Consider the following 12,571-nt stretch of genomic DNA (forward strand, 5'->3'; position numbering starts at 1 on the left):
TGGCCTTGCTCAGAGCTGGAGCTGGCACCCGGCACAGAGAGGGTGGGACATCCTGCTGACCGGTGGCTCTGCCCTCGCCGCGCCTCTTGACTGTCTCCAGCTCAGACAGGGCGCACATGTGTCTTTGTGGATGATCTCCTCTCTCCGGGCTCTTCACCATCAGGTAATGCATATTTTGTGCCCAGCACAGCACTGGGGAATGAGGTTTCAGGGATGCTACGGTGGCCACAGTGGGGAAGGAAAGGGACTCACACCTCTGAGGCCACCGATGGTGGCCCAGCAGGTGAGAGGAGAAGGCGCAGCCCCATGGCCGGCCACGCCCGCACCACCCTTCCTCTGAAGGCCTCACCACCCCACTCGGAGGCCTTCAGACCCGTGGGGTGAGGGACCAAGCGTGAAGACAGGAGGCACATCATTTGAAAGGGGACTCCCAAGAGGCCACACCGCTAGGGGGAATTTCACGCAGTCTGGGGGTAATAAGGTCACTTCCAGCCTGCTCACGTCATGGTGAGACAGGCCCGGTGGTGCACCCAGAACCACAGGGGCCAGGCTGGAAATGCTGGGGACACACGCAGCTCCAGATATGTGGGGAGATGCAGAGACCATGGCATTGTTTACCAGTCCCCACTGTAATGAGAAAAAATATATATACACATACATATAAACATGCACATACACATACACACACGCACATGCATATACACAAACATGTACACATGTGTATACACACACATGTGCTCATGCATACACACGTGCACCTACATGTACACGCACGAGCATTCATGCACACGTGTGGGCATGTGCGCATACACAGGTGGGTGCGTGTACATATGAGCATGCATGTGAACATGTGTGTGCATACATGTACACATGCATGTGCACACACACGCATATACACATACACCAAAGATCTGTACACGATCTTCTGTGGTTCCCGTTTTTGCCAGTGTGAAAGTCCAAGTCCTTACAGTGGCCAAGAAGGTGCTGAGTCATCTGGTTCCCCACACTCACCCCAACACACACACACTGATGTCTCTGATCTCACCTACTGCCACTTCCTGCCACTAGCCTCCAACACACTGGGCAGGCACTCCTCTCAGGACCTTTGCACATGCAGCTGCCTCAGCCTTGAGACTCTTCCCCAGAATCCCAAGTGGATCACACTCTCACCTGTTTGTGCCCTCACTCGGATATCACCTGTCAGTCAGCTCTTCCCTGACCACCCCGGTACGAGCGCACAGTCTCCACCCCAGCACTCCTGACCCTCCTCCTGAGACTTCCTTTCCTCCAAAACTTCCTTACACCTGGCGCACTATGTATTTCACTGCAGCACCCTCTGTGTTGCCTTCTCCCTGCATGGACTCTTGGCCCAGGGGCGTAGGGCCTGGACGGTTCACCACTGTGCCCCCAGCACACGGACCATGGTCTGCCATGCAGGTGTTCTCCAGATATTTGTTGAGCCAAAGAGCTGCATGTCCATGAAAAAAAGAAAAATGGAGGGGGAGCTGGTGCTTTTCTCTGTAGGAGGGCAGAATATTGCCATGTGTTTCCCATGTCAGAGGAACACAAGTGAAGACGCACGACGCAGCAAAGCGTCCGCGCGGGCACTCAGCGGATGGAGCCGAGCCTGCCATCCCTGCATTGGAAATCGGGTGGGAAACAGAAAACTCCCATCTAGGGGCCGGCCCCGTGGCCAAGTGGTTAAGTTCGCCGGATCCGCTGCAGTGGCCCAGGGTTTTGCCGGTTCTGATCCTGGGCGTGGACAGGGCACCGCTCGTCAGGCCACGGTGAGGAGGCTTCCCACAGGCCACAACTAGAAGGACCAGCAACTAAGATACACAACTATGTACAGAGGGAATTTAGGGAGATAAAACAGGGAAAAAAGAAAAAAACAAAGAAAACATTGGCAACAGTTGTTAGCTCAGGAAAAAAAAAAAAAAAAACTACTCCCATCTGTGCAGGACCCAGGAGCCAGGCTGGGAGCAGGGCCTCCCCACCTTCATCTCCGCCCAGCACAGCAGGGCCCGCTCTCCACCTGGAGCCCACTTGCTGCCCGCTCCCCCTTCTCCCAGGACATAGCTGTCCAGACACCCACGGCGGCAGCTCAGAATCCAGGTGTGCCGGAGTCTTCTCTCTAGAAAATGACTCCTGCAAACCCATCTGAGCCAGGCCGGGGAGGGGTGCCCAGATCTGCCCCCGTGGAGCCCGGAGCCTGCTGCCCTCCTGAGCTCCCAGCTCTGCATCCTCCAGGACGTCTCAGCGATCAGCACTGGGCACACTCCTGGGGGATCCCAGTCCAGTGGGAACATCCATCCACGGTCCTGTGACAACTCCTCTTAGTAGAGACACCAAAAAGTCTGTCACCGTGGCCTTCTGCTGAAAGGCTGTGATGCCACACACAGGGAAGGCAAACAAACCCTCTCTCCCATCTACAAATGGAAACAAACCCCAAAAACCTCCCCCTCCAGCATGGACCACACCAGAAGCTCTGCACAGCCACGAAGTGTCCACAGACCCACCAGGACAGGTGGGAGCCAGGAGCCCAGGGAGGTGGCATCCCAGTGAGACCGCATGGCAGCACCTACACCCCAGCCCGGCTCCCGGTTCGCACCTCCAGGCTCACCATCCCGGGGCAGAGGCTGGGCTCAGCGGCAAGTGCCTGGGACTGTCTGCCCTGGGTGGCCACGCGCTCCGTGCCTTCCGTCTGCTGTCAGGACTCCTTCCCTAGGTCCTGGATGCAGCCCGAGGACAGCAGAGGGGCCCACCCCTGAGAGTCAGACAGTCCACTGCAGAAGGAGAGAGGTGCCCACTGCTACCCCAGGGGCCAAAGCCAGATCCTGACAGTGACGCACTTCCGCGGAGGACTCCCGCCCACCAGCCTGGACCGCTGAGCGGGGGTTGTGGGCAGCACGGCGCAGCGGCCACAGGACGCCCATTCCTGACAAGATGATCCCTAGAACCAGGCGTTCACTGTTATTTTTAAGCACTCAGTAATTTTTTCCTAGGTATGGAGAATCACTTCCAGGAATTCATCATTGGAAGGAAGGTTTTTTTCAGTCTGGGGAAAGTCACTTTAATATGATGTTCAGTTACATGCAAAGGTAAAGCCAAAATCCTATTCCAGACGAGAATGTTCAAAAATCAGAGCAAAGCCACATCATAATAATGAGCACGCACGCTCACTGTGTGTCAGGTGCACATCTGCACACTGTACATCTATTACTCACTTAATCCTCTGACCATCCCATTTAACAGACGAGAACGTTGAGGTGCAGGGTGTTAATGACTTGCCCGAGACCACATAGTGAGTGACAGGCAGAGTCTGCATTCAAACACAGACAGCTTGGCTCCGAAGTCCAAATCTTCACAATTACACTCATCACCTTCCAGTTCAATAGCGTAAAAACATCCTCTTCGTTGTGGGAAGAATGACACCACTGGGAGTTATTCCAGGTCTGGGTTTGGGGGCCTGGATTATCAGTGGTCAAGGGCACTTCCACTGGGAGTTGATTAACTGGCCCCTACAAAATGGTGGCACACTGGGAAGCAAAGAGCAGTAACCAAATGGACCTATCCACCCCACTAACCATACCTTCCCCACAGAAGGCCAAGGCCAATTCCAGGATTTGCAAAATCCAGATCCTACAGGGGCTGAGCAGGACACATACCTGAGTAAAGCAGGTGAGGTGACGTACAATAGGGAGTGGTGGAGACTGTGCCCAACTGGAAAGGACAAACCTCCTCCAAGGGGGCGGCTACTTCTCAGCTCTCATGGTGGTCCAGTGCAGCCAGAGCTTCAAGTGGGGGAAGAAACACAGAAATCTGGCTATGCGAAAAGCTACCAATTTTCAAATGTTGGAGACAAATTATTTTTAAAATTTTAACACTGACAAAACAACACACATCAAGGAGGATGTGCTGTTAGGGTCCTATTCACGGTCACATCTGGCATCCATTCAGGGGGTCCCACTCTGTCTCTTGTGTACACTTTCATTTCGATTGTCTCCAGTCACCCATCGTGCCTAATGCTGGCAGCCCCTCCTGCCGGCCCCTGTGCATCTCACTCTCGTCAGAACAGAATTTCTACAGGGGCTGGCAGCCAGCCCCCTGGGCCCAGGCTTCTTGATCAAAGCCAATCGTGGCCACTTCACTTCTCCCATTGGTTATCGGCTTAGGAACGGGCCTGCATTCCAATTCTGCCATTGAGATATTAAGGAGAGTCGACTGGGGGCAGGACTAGGGAGAGTGCAACAGTTATTTAAAAGCACACAAGGAAAAATCTTATCCTGCTCTCTTCCATTCTGTAGAGATTTTGTGTCGGTCCATGCATGGATCCCTGGCAGCCATCTTGTGATCATGAGGAGAACTAGCTGAGATATGGACTCAGAGAATTAAGTAAATCTGGCACTGTCCTATCTCCAAGTTTCTTGTTCTGTGGAATACTGAATTTTTCATGTTGTTTAAGCCATTTCAACTGGGTTTTCCATTGCTGCAGCTGAGAGCATCCTAAATGATGCACTAGTCCTAATTGTATTACTAACATCCCTCCTCATCCTAGCAGCTCAGTTAGAGCATTTCAAGGGCCTTGCTGAGATCACCTGCTGTGAGCCCCCATGACTAACAGCTGGGGGACGTGGCACTCAGTTCCTGATTCCCACATTTTCATGGAGGGAACTGGACCATGAGGTTTGAACTTATCCACAACCACCAGCCAGTAAGTGGCAGAGGCATTGTGACCTGGTCTCGGGGCTTTCCTCCTGAACACCACAATCTGGAATGTGCAAGTGTTGGGCTACTAACAAGATCACTGGTGTGTGTGTGACAGAAGTAAAGAACAGTGAACACCATCAGCTGAAATCTAAGATTCTCCACCCGGCTGCTTCCCGACACCTTTAGGCCCACACGGTGTTACTGGAAAGGACAGTGGCAGATCACAGGTGCAGGGTGAGCAGAAGAGGCTGTGGAGGCTGCAAACAGACCCACATTCAGAGAGAAGGCCTTGACACTCCTTAAAGGCTTGGGAAGTTAACAACCATTCATATGCTTTAAGCTATCTACAGTCCCCATGCATCATTTTTGATTATTCTCTTTAGCCAATATTTTCCTTTGACTAACCCACCACAACCGTCATCCTGTCATATAGATGGGCCTCCTACATTCTTAAAATGTGTTGCTGTCAAACGTGGAGGAATGATACACAATCTGAGAAGGCTGCATGTTTCAAGAAAACAGAGGACAGCCTACCTTTTGGAAGCGAGGCTGGTTCTTGCACACGTAATGTGGAAATCACGTGATTCTATGCGAGGATGTTCCCCAGGCTGTCACTCGTTTGCGTCACCTGCCACAGCTCTCCAGGCACTGACCCCAGCATGGCCTCATCTTTTCAGGAGCTTGTGTGGGAGGAAAGCGGAGGGGAGGTGGTGAAGGACTCGGGCAGGGAGAGGTGAGCTCATACCTGACGGCCTCCATCTGTTCTGTGAACATGAGCGGAAGTTGGTCTGGGCCCAGCCCCCTGGGAGAGGGGTAAACGAGTGTAGAAGCTGCTCCTTCCGCACATCCCCGCCCCCACCGGGTCCCGTGCCCCTGGCTGTGCTCCACCCTCTGTCCCTTCCAGCCTCTGAACTGCCGCGCCCTCTGCTTCTGCCCCGGGTCCCCCACCTAAAGGTCAATGTCTTGGTTCCTACAATTAACCCTCTAGCTCTCTCTTGCTACTTCTTTGCTCTTCAGTACGTATGTTTCCCATTAAAAAAAAAAAAAAAAACTCCGTGATCCACATACCCCTCCATCTAGCACCCAACTGCCCTGCTCTCTACGAGGAAAACCCCTCAAAGGGCCACGTCCTCACCTCCCACTCCCTGCTGAACCCACGACAGCAGTGAGGTCCACGCCACCAAACGCAGCGGCCCCCGTGCCCCTCCTTGCCAGCGGCACCTGCCAGAGGTGGCCGCTCCCTCCTCCTCGAAACTCTTCTTTTCCCGGGTCTGTGGACATCCTGCTCTCCGTTCTCCCACGGTCACTGCCCCTCGGGCCCCTGGCTGAACCTCCCCCTCCCCCAGACTCCCCATGCTGGAACAGCCTCGTCCTCGTCCTCGGGCCACTTCCCTACCCTCTCTGCCCGTGCCAGCTCACCCAGGCTTCAGTTAAAGCACCATCCATGCGCTGACGCCTCCAGAATTTTAGGTCCTCGGCCCCTCTCTCCTGAGCTCTAGTCTCCCGTTTCCAAAGGCCAACCTCATTCCTCGACTCCCGTGTCTACAGGCCCCTCACACCCATCACGGACGGAGCGCAAGTCTTGATTATTCAACACCAAGCACACACGCCGGCCCCCGTTCACCTGGTGGCCCAGGGCCTCACACTCACCTGATACCTGGGCCAGACCCTGCGCCCCATCCTGACGCCTCTCTGTCCTAGTGAGGGTCCCGGCAAGAAACAGAATTTGGAGTAGACGGTTAAATGAAGAGACTGTCCCGAAAGGGCTCCTGTCAGAGATCAGGGCAGGGAAAACACGCGCGACAGCTGTTGAGGGGCCAAGAGACCAGCAAGAGAATAAAGAGAACTTCAGAGCCCAGGGGAGCGGAGTCCCTTCATGGGTGGACCCGCAATAGGGAAATGACAAAGCTGCTGCTACAGCTTGAACGTTTGCGTCCCCCAAGTTCATGTCTCGAAATCCTAATGCCTGCCAGAGGGTCTTAGGAGGGGAGGCCTTAGGGAGGCACTCAGGTCGTGAGGATGGAGCTTCATGATGGGATCAGCGCCCTTCCATACAGACCTCAGAGCTCCCGCCCCCTCCTCCAGGTGTGGACACAGCGAGACTCTGCCACACCCGACCGCGCCGGTGCCCTGATCGCAGGCTTCCGGCCTCTGAACCAAGAGAAAGAAACGTCTGCTGTTTCAAGCCCCCTGGTCTGCGGTATTTTGCTCTAACAGCTGGAAAGGACTAAGACAGCTGCTAAGAGACAGGGGGTTGTGAGGCGAGGTGGGAGCACGGAGGAAACCCCCAAACTTCCCCCATTAGTGCTCCCCGTCAGTCAGCTGGTCAGAAATCAGAGAGCAAGAGCAGGTGAAGTGGCCCGGGGTCGGCCTCCGGGATGCGGGGCAGGAGGAGCACAGAGGACGGATGGGGTGGGACAGGCAGAGACCAGCAAGCACATGCTAACATGGCACCCCGCCCCACCCGGTACCTACTGGAGGGTCCAGAAGAAGGTAAAAGCCGAGGGTGATTTGAGAAGACCCTAAACCTGAGCACACTGGTCCTCTCATACAGACGCAGCGGCAGAGAACGGAAGCCCTCCTGGGTCCAGGTGATGAGCACCACCCTTGTCAAATTGCTGGCTGACCAGTGACCTCTGCAGACAAAGGGATGACCTCAGACACGTAGGCGTAAAATAAAAACAAAGAGGAAAGGGGCTGGCCTAGTGGCCGAGTGGTTAAGTTTGCCCGCTCCGCTGCAGGCGGCCCAGTGTTTCATTGGTTCGAATCCTGGGCGCTGACATGGCACTGCTCATCAAACCACGCTGAGGCAGCGTTCCACATGCCACAACTAGAAGGACCCACAACTAAGAATATACAACTATGTACCAGGGGGCTTTGGGGAGAAAAAGGAAAAAAATAAAATCTTTACAAAAAAAAAAGAAAAAAACAAGGAGGAAAGAGAGGAACTGACCAGGGATTTCAGCAGCCGCACGCCACAGAGATTTAGCTCAGACAAGTGACTACGCAAAGAATCCATAGAGAAGGACAGCCAGAAACACAGCAGCAACAACCGCCGGGTGGGGGGCCAGGATGCAGGGCTATATACCATGGTCATAACAGTTAGATAACAGATAATGCAGAGACAATATGTCGCCTAAAACTTTTAAACAAAAAATTATGAGATATATAAAGAAACATTAAAGTAGGATGCATACCCAGCAAGAGAAACTCTCAGTGTACTCAGATTTTCAGTGGAGCAGACAGACTTCAAAGCAGTTATTATAAATACGATAAAAGAACTAAAGGAAACCACACTGAAAGAACTAAAAGTATGACAATAATGAATGGACAAATACACACTCTCAAGTAGACAGAAATTATATTTAAAAAAAAAGATCCAAATGAAAATTCCAGAGTTGAAAAGTAGGATAAGTGAGAGGAAAAAATTTACTAGAAGGTTCCACAGTAGATTCCAGAGGGTACAGGAAAAAATCAGTGTACCTGAAGTTAGAGCCATAGAAATCATCCAATACGAAGAACAGAAAGAAAAAATATTGAAGAACGATGAACAGAACCTCAGAGACACGGACAACACCAAGGACCCCAACATATATATAAGAAGAGTTCCAGAAGGAGAGAAGAGAAAAGGCCAGAAGAAAAATGTTTGAAGAAATAATGGCCAAAAACTTCCCAAATTTGATGAAAAACAAAATATACAGAGATCCATACCTAGACACATTGATGTCAAACCTCTTAATCTCAGATTATGTGCCTGATGCACAGTAAGGGGACCACTGAGACACCCTGCTTGGAGGTAGAAAAAGGTTTATTCCAATTGGCCAAAATGAGAAGGTGGGAAGAGAAGTTTTCTCAAATCCACCTTCACAAAAGAAGAAAGCAGGGGGTCTTTCTAGAGCTGAGGGCCTTGGGAGGAGGAGTTTTGGACAAAGGGGAAATCTGTGTTTCTTTCACTCCAGATAAGCCCTTGGGCAACGAGGCTCCTGGGTGGTCAGTGGCAGCCGGGGGCTGGTTATCTGGGGATCATCATTTCCTTGAAGGCATTTTTTTCTTCTGCAAAACAAGCTCATATATCCTTGTGACCCTTGAGCCACCTCTCCGGTTAAACCAAACAGCAAATTAACAAACTTATAATGATGCGTGGATTAACTTCTTTCTCTCTGTCTTTCCTGGGAACAAGGCTGAAGGGTAACCATGCTGTTATTGAATACATACAGTAGCCCTCAGGTACGTGGCTTCAACATCGCAGTCAAACTCTGCAGAGACAAAGAGAAAATCTTGAAAGCAGCAAGAGAAAAATGACTCATCTCATGCCGGGAGCATCAATACCATTAACAGCCGAACAATGCAACGACGGAGGACAGAAAGCAGCGGAATGGCATATTCGAGGGCTGAAAGAAAGAAAGGACTATAAACCAAGAGTTCAACATCCAGCAAAACTTTCCTTCAAAACTGAAGGCGAAATTGAGCATTCTCAGATAAAGACCGAGAGAATGGGCTGCTCGCAGACCTGTCTTACAAGGAACACTAAAGAAAGAGCTTTGAACGGAAAGAAAATGACTCCAGTCACTCCAGTCTGAAGGAGGCAATGAGGGGCGCCAGAGATGGCAAGTATGTGTTGACATAAAAGGCCCTGTAAATATATCTTTCTCTTTTCTTCTCGTAACATCTTTAAAAGACAGAAGATTGTGTAAAACGATAATTTCATCCGGATTATACAAAGCACTCTTACAATTCAAAAATAAGCAGACAGCCCAATTTTGAAATGTGCAAAAGATTTGAGTGGATGTATTTCTAAAAAAGGTGTACGAACGGCTAATAAGCACATGAAAATGTTCCTCTTCATTCAACATTAGGGAAACACAAATTAAATCCACAGGGAGCCAGGATGCGCCCCCGTGAGCAGAGCTGTAACACACAGAGACACACACACCGAGTGTGAGCGAGGACGGGGGAACCTGGAATCCTCATTGGCTGCTGGGGGGAATGTAAAATGGCATGGCATTTGGCAAGCAGTTTCCCAGCTTCTTACAAAGATAAACATAAACTTACATAGGACCCAGCAATTCTACTCCTGGGAATCTCCCCAAGAGAAATGGAAACATCTGTCCACAGAAACACACGTACACACACGCTCAGAGCAGCTTTATTCGTAATCCCTAAAACTGGAACCCATTCAAATGTCTGTGAACTGGTGAGCGGATAAACGAAGTGTGGAATACAATACAAAGCAATAAAAAGGGAACAAACTACTGATTTGTGCTACAAAACAGATGGGCCTCACTAACACTACGCTAGGTGAAAGAAGCCAGATGTAGACCACGTATAATATGATTCCACGTGCAGTCAAGTGCCAGGTAACCACATTTTGGTCAATGACAGACCACACACACAACGGTGGTCCCGTAAGATTAGTACCCTACAGCCTAGGTGTGCAGGAGGCTATCCCATCTAGGTTTGTGTAAGCACACGCTAGGTTGTTTGCACAACCACGAACTCGCCTAATGACACGTTTCCCAGAACGTGTCCCCGTCAGTAAGCAACACATGACTGTACGAAAAGTCCAGAAAAGACAAATTCATAAAGAGAAAGCATTATCAGTGTCCACTAGGCTGCGGCGGGAGCAGGGATTAGCAGGAGGTGGACTTGGGAGGACTCTGCCGGGTGATGGAAATGTTCTGAAACTAGGGGGTTGTGATGGTTACGCAAGTCTCTAAGTTTACTGAAAATCAGGGAATTACAGTTATGATGGACGAATTCACAGTAAATTATCCTCAAAAAGCACTTTAAAAAGACAAAGGCATGCAGGCAATACGCTCCTCTCACCACTCGTCCTTGTGCCGCAGGCTGTCACGGTCCCCCGAGGTCTCGAGAGCCCGCTCTGTCTGTCCCCCGCACTCTGAACCCCGGAGGTGTCTCCCCTCTTGGCACGCTCCCGGCCTGGCTCCGATCACCCCAGCCTGCCCCCGCCGCCCACGCGCCGCCCACGCCCCGCCTCCCCTCGCAGAAGCCCCGCCCACTCCCCCCGCACCCCCCCGCGCGGAAGCCACGCCCACTCCCCGCCCCCGCGCGGAAGCCCCGCCCACGCCCCGCCTCCCCACGCGGAAGCCCCGCCCACTCCCCCGCCTCCCCTCGCGGAGGCCACGCCCACGCCCCGCCTCCCCTCGCAGAAGCCCCGCCCACTCCCCGCCTCCCCGCGCGGAAGCCCCGCCCACGCCCATGCCCCCCTCTTGGGGCCGCTCCCTGCTCCGTCCGCGCGCGGAGTGGCACCTGCGCCGCCGCCCCGTGCCTGCCTCGTCGCGAGCCTGCAGAACGCTGGCATCGGTCACTCTGGCTCCTCCCGCGCCCACCCTTCCACGACGCAGCTCGCAGGGCCGCCCCCCCGAGGACACGAGGACCTCAGGGACACGCTGGCAGCAACCTCGTCCGCGCGCTGGCCTTCGCCTCGTGGCGCGCCCTCCAGGAGAGCCTGCACGGGGCACTGGGCGGGGGACGCAGCGACGCGAAGCAACCGCAAGCGCCGCCCGGGCTTCTGGAAGGCTCTCCGGGAGGCCCATCCCCACCCCCTTCCCGCAGAGGGGGCCGAGGGCGCAGGGCGCAGGCTGACCTCCTGACCTCTCCCGGCCCCGCCGCCTTTCCCGGGCCTCTCCCACTCGGGAAGCCGAGGCGTGGGCCCCTCCGTGGTCCGGGAGTTAGCGTCCTGTTCACGCGACAGTCGGAAAGCCAACCGAGGGGTGGCCGCGCCGCGCTGTCCCCCGCCGTGTCCTCCTGGTCCCTGTGATAACACAGTGTGCCGCCTCCCTGCTCTTCCTGACGGTCACGACGTTGGCCTCAGACGTGCGCGGAGGCTCTTTGCTGCGTGTGAGTGCTGTGCCACGTCCGTCCCTTCCGCGCGCACTCTGAACGCGAGCACCGCGCCCGAACGCCCCCGAGGCCCGCGTCCACCTGTCCGGGAGCGGCGCGTCCCTCCGGTCGCCCTTCACGGGGCTCCCCTTCGCAGAGGCAGAGAAAAGCCTTGTGTCGCGTCCACTGACACAGCGACCGAGGGGGACAGGCCTCCGCGCCCTCCCGGTGGCCCGCCCGTTCATACTAGTGGAGCACGCGGGCCGGGCGGCGGGACGGCGGGGCTGCCCAGGGCCCACCCTGACCCCCGGCTCTTCGCCCTGACTGCTCAGCAGGGGAGCCCCACACCCAGCCTCCCCCGAGTCCAGCCACTCTTCCCTGGTTCTCACGCGGACTGTCTAGTTTGAATGCCACCCCAACTTAACCCATTTTTAAATTTGTGGAAGGACGTGAGTTTAGGTTTATTGAAGTTAATAAAAATTTGGAGGTCATGGAGAGGACGTGACCTCTGGTTGACCTTTGAGCTGGTCCAGGCAATCAGGCTGCTCACCTAGCCCGTCCTGGTCCTTGGCAGGTACCCTCTGACCACCCACGGCCCCACGATGGAGGCGTGATCAGGGACGCGCCCGAGGGCTGTGGTGCTGAGACCATCTGGGCGGTGCAGCGACTGACCCCGTGAAGGCCTCTAACTTCAAGGTTCTGGCGGGCAGGGTGGAGCGCTCCCTGTCGCCGGCCGCACAAGACAAGCTGGGCTGTGAGTTCACTTGCTGGCTAAACCTGCCACCTCCCCATCTCGGGTGGGCGACCTCGCTCCAGGGTCTCTCCTGCCCTCTGGTGCTGGGGCCAGTTTCACGTTTCACCTGGGAACCTCCCAAGGTTTCCAACCAATACAAGGCATTTAGGTGATCAACTTTGTTTTCTTTAAAAAGTATAAACAAAGGAACTAAATTACTGAATGCGTGTATCAAGATTGCAATTTGAAAGGAAATTCACTGTGGAAGAAACGGAATTAAAACTA

The 12,571-nt window shown here is 53.8% G+C and overlaps 1 long non-coding RNA gene across 1 annotated transcript; it reads right to left on the reverse strand.

Moving 5' to 3' along the window:
- Positions 1–3,047: 3,047 nt before the first annotated feature.
- Positions 3,048–11,597, reverse strand: LOC111774549 (uncharacterized). The gene is made up of 5 exons (XR_011441403.1): positions 11,318–11,597; positions 6,361–6,479; positions 5,245–5,390; positions 3,669–3,794; positions 3,048–3,521 (listed from the first exon to the last, which is right to left on the reverse strand). It is a non-coding gene; the product is annotated as an uncharacterized lncRNA (long non-coding RNA).
- Between the last annotated feature and the right edge of the window lie 974 nt (positions 11,598–12,571).

The sequence above is a fragment of the Equus caballus genome, chromosome 8 (assembly GCF_041296265.1).
Source record: "Equus caballus isolate H_3958 breed thoroughbred chromosome 8, TB-T2T, whole genome shotgun sequence".
In the NCBI taxonomy this organism is placed as follows: domain Eukaryota; kingdom Metazoa; phylum Chordata; class Mammalia; order Perissodactyla; family Equidae; genus Equus; species Equus caballus.